Raw genomic sequence first — 5,081 nt, 5'->3', positions numbered from 1 at the left:
GACTCAAAACAAAATGTTTGCTTTTGAAATGCTATATTCTAAATGTAATAAAAATTGTATTAAGAAAAAATTTTAATAGGAAAAATGATTTATACATAAAAATAATTAGTAAATATTTAATATTTAATGGTATTTGAAACATCTTTTAAAATAATCTTTATTCATACATTTTAATTTTAATAATTCCTAAAGAAATCAATTTAATTCTAAATTTTTAGAGAATTTTCCAAGACACTTAGAAAAAGGGAAGAAAATTTAAATTTGAATGAAGCGTTCTAAAAATGTTAATAATTAAAAAATTTTTTAAAAAAGTAGAATAAACATACTTTAAATTGAATCCATATTTTTTTTCGAGACATCCAGAGTATAGAGAAAGAGAAGTTTTTGTTTTGAAGACAGCATTCTAAAAATGTCAAGAATTAAGTATTCTTAAACAAAATTAACATGCCTTAGTTGATTCTAGATTTCTTCTCCAAGACATTCAGAGAAGTAGGAGGAAAATTTTAATTTGAATGAAGTGTTCTAAATATAATAATAATAAAAAGGTAATCTTAAATAAAATAGAATGAATTCTCAACTGAATTCTCCAATTATATATAACTTTTTTTAAGCAAACAAATGCGCCAAAAAATGATGATGATATATGCATTAATCTTATTCCAAATATAATGGCACTTAATTAAAATAGACTCAAAACAAAATGCTTGCTTTTGGAATGTCATATTCTAAATGTAATAAAAATTGTATTAAGAAATAATTTTAATAGGAAAAATGATTTATACATAAAAATAATTAGTAAATAAATATTTAATGGTATTTGAAACAATCTTATAAAATAATCTTCATTCATACATTTTATTTTTAATAATTCCTAAAGAAATCAATTAATTCTAACTTTTACAGAGTGTTATAAAAGAATCTTTATTGAATTGAGTTAAATATCTTAATTATTTTTTTAAAAATATTTTCCAAGTTGAAATCTTTTGTGAAAATGATGTATTAACAGTTATTTTTTTTAAGAATGCTCTAATTGATGTAATTGTTTAAGTATAACAAATTTTTCAGTAATTAATATCAATCAATCTTATGAAATTTTTTTTTTCATATAATTTATCAATATATTTTTTTAATAAATATTCTTTTTATTTTATCATCCTAAAAGTCATTTTTTATTTATTTTTAACGGTTCATTCTTTTTATTTAATTTAATTCTGCTTAATCGTGAATTTCAATTAATTTGTATTTATATCCATTTTTTTAAATAAATCTAAACATTTTATTATTTTTAAATAAAAGAAATCAATTTATTTAATTTTTTTTTATATCAGTGGATTTTATATTTTTTTTTATTTTTATAGTTACAATCTAAATTGTTAGTGATTTTAAAAATGTATTAAGTTTATTTCCTTATTTTTTCAGGAATTTAATAAAATAATTACACTGTTTATTCAATTGTAAATACTAATTATTATAATTTTATTAAATATGTTTATATTATACTTAATATTTTTATGGCAATTCTATCTTTAAACTAATTTTCTCAATATTTAATATATGATACAAATTTAATTTTATTATTTTTGGAGGAATAAAAAATTACCACTGTCGTTTTAAAATAATTCATGGTTCCACATATAAATAGTTATCTTTGATTTGTTGAAAAAAACATGGTTCTTTATACGCCTTAAATGATTAATTATTTAAATAACAACCTTATCACAGAAATTTCAACATACCAGAAAAATGCGCAAAAATTTGATTAAAATTTGTATAGAGTGAATACCGTGAAATCTCTCCAAAAAATAAAAAACAAAAACCATCTAGAAAAATAAAAATAATAAAAAAAATATACATTATATTAAATACTAATTAAGTTACTTCCATGGATATGTGAAACATATAATAAGATGAAGCACAGCGACACAGATATCCTCAGCATTCAAAAACATAACCATTAATAGCGCAAATTAAATGGTATACTTTAATGATGAGTTAACAGAAATAGTCAAATTTCAACTATACAATTTATATTATCTATTTCTAGTTTCAGTCTTGATTGTGCTACAACTTATAAGTCTACACATAACAAAAAAAATATCATTTTTCGTCGTCTCGTACATAAAATTCATTTTTTTATTTTTTGAATATTTAACATTTTTTACGAGAAACAAGTACCATTGATATACATTAATTTAAATATTAGTAGTAGAAGTAACCATTTTAAAATTTAAAAATATAATTTCAAGGTGTGCTTGCATAATGGAAAATAATTTTCTTGAAGCTTTTTTTAGACAGCAGTTCCTTTGCTTGGGTTTTTAAATATAAAGAATAAAAAAATTCTGAGGAAATTAAATAAAACACAATAAAGCAATTATGCGTTTTTAACATGTAGAAATTTTGCCATTAAAGCAAGAAATGTTTAAAGTATTTTTGATCAAAAATCGGTAAATACAGCACCTACATTTCAACAGAATTTTTCGTGCCTAATTGATTTCCCTATAAATAATTTGTTGGTTTTTATTGATAAGTGGTTTTTAAAAAAAATTTTCCTTCTTAACAAAATTTAATATATGGAGANNNNTTATATCTTTACTTTAAAAAAATTATCGGTTGAATTTTAAAGTCGGATCTCCTTTGTTATTTTTGATTAAAATTACGTTAAAATTAGTTTTTTTTTTATCAGATTCCCCGTGTTTTTTTATGCTAGAAAAACAAAATAAAATTTATAAAAAATTTTATTTAAAAAAGTTATTTGAGGGGGATCCGACTTTAGAAGAAATCTTAAAATAATATATATATTATATATATGAATAATTTTTATTAAGATCTTTAAATATGAAATATTTTAAAAATTTTATATATCTTAGGCTGTCCAAAATGAAATGCATCTTTTTTTAGAACATTTTCAAACGTACATAACTCAGTGGAAAATTAATATTTTTTCTTCTAATAACAGTCATTAGATTCGCCACATTGTTTTCTATCGTATATCTAGCTTTTTAAACGATTTGAATAAAAACTTAAAAAACTAGAAGCGATAGAAGCTTCAAGGTGCAGATTCTAAGGCCTATAGTTTTTGAAGAATTTCTTCTTCAAGAATGATTCAAATTTTTAGAAAAATGAGAGTTTGTGTGGGCAAGGTTAGGGGTATATAAGGAGTGAAAGAGAGATTCATAATTCGTCTCCTTTAGTTTTTGGAGAAAGGTTTCTGAAATCTATGGATGAGACTTTGCTTGTAAATATCTTTTAAATGTTTATTTATGCTAAAAAGATGCTTCCTAGGAATATTTTTTTAAACTTTTTTGATAATTATGCATAATTGGATTCAATACTCTTAGTTTCAACAGGTCTTACTATGTTTCATGAATCTTTAGTGCACAATTTGTTCAAAAAACTACCAAAATGCTACCATATTCTTGTTTTAGAGCAAGTGGTAGTTTATGGCTTAATTTTCATAAAAAATATTCAAATTGAATTTTTTTTGCTGTATATAATCCAATTCTTTTTATAGATCATATTTCATTTTACAAATAAATCATTCTTACCTTAAAAAGTTGAAAAAACAGACTTCAAAACAATGAAGTGCTTGTTTTATGTTCAACATTAGCGGTAAACGCTTGATCTATCTTTTTAAGCATTTTCTTAGCTACAAATGTTTAGGAACTTAAGATCTTGAAACTACTTAAACTTCAGATGCTTTTCTAAATATTTGTCGAAAAAAGTGCTTCAAAATCGCGCTTCAAGACGTTTTTATTGAAGAATGAAATTATTCTTCCCACTGCGCGTTCTGAAGCTTCTCATTTCCCGCCCTGAATCTTTTTAAATTTTTTTTTTCAGCAGAAGCAATGAAAAGTATCACCTCTAAAAGATTATCAAAAAATTTTTTTTATTTTGCAACATTTACCTCATTTTTACCTCAAAAAGAAAAATTTTTGTGAAATTTGCGCTTTAGAAGCATTGTAAATAAATTAAAATAAAAAACAAATAAATTTCTATTTTGACATAATTTATATGTCTTTATTAAAACATAGCTAGTTATTAAATAACGCCAGCTGCTAGCAACGCGCGTCAAAAAAGATGCATTTCATTTTGGACAAACTAATATATCAATGGTACTTGTTTCTCGTAAAAAATGTTAAATATTCAAAAAATAAAAAAATGAATTTTATGTACGAGACGACGAAAAATGATATTTTTTTGTTATGTGTATGATTTTTATTTAAAACTGAAAATTTATTGATATGATCAAAATAATATAAAAAAAAAAAGAAAATATTTTTAAAATTTTTTTTATTTCATAAATAAAAATATAATATAAAAGATTAACAACAAATTAAAATTTTCATTATTTTATTATAGATCAAACGTAGCACATATTGTATTAATATTATTGTTTGATTGAAATTGAAAAATTCATATCATATTTTTGTATGTCTTTGACTTCTTTGTAACAAATAGTAAATATAAATATTATTTATCATTATTTATTTCATCATGATAATTTATAATATAAACAATAAATTATATGTTATTTTTGTAAAATAACAAATAATATGTCAAAAAAATTTATTAGAATGATTAATAGAGTACTAGTAATTAATTATCTTTGTTTTTATATTAACTTTACCTAAAATATTTTGTTTTCTAAATTTAAAGGCTTTAATATATTAATTTATGAATTATAGAAATTTTATAAAAAAAAATTATATTACGTTTATTTATATATTAAAGAAAACAACATATTGTTTAAAAACACGTAAGTTAAATTTCTGATTTTCTTATTTAAAATAAATTTAATAACGATATCATATATTTATACTTTATTTAAGTAAAAAAAATCTTTTATTCAATATACATAAAAAGTAAAATTATTCTTTCATAAATTTTTTTAAATAATATTAAAAATTATATGCTATTTAAGACTAAATAAAAATATTTACTTAATAATAAAATTGTTTTAAACAAATTAAATTTTTCAATTTCAACATATAAAAACTAAATTATTTTAATATTTAAAATATTTGAAGTTAATAAGAAGATTCTAAAAAAAGAACATAATGTATTACACAAAATAAATCTTA

Source organism: Strongyloides ratti, scaffold srae_scaffold0000030 (assembly GCF_001040885.1).
Source record: "Strongyloides ratti genome assembly S_ratti_ED321, scaffold srae_scaffold0000030".
NCBI lineage: Eukaryota > Metazoa > Nematoda > Chromadorea > Rhabditida > Strongyloididae > Strongyloides > Strongyloides ratti.
The sequence above is the reverse complement of the archived record's forward strand: the minus strand, read 5'-3'. Positions refer to the sequence as shown.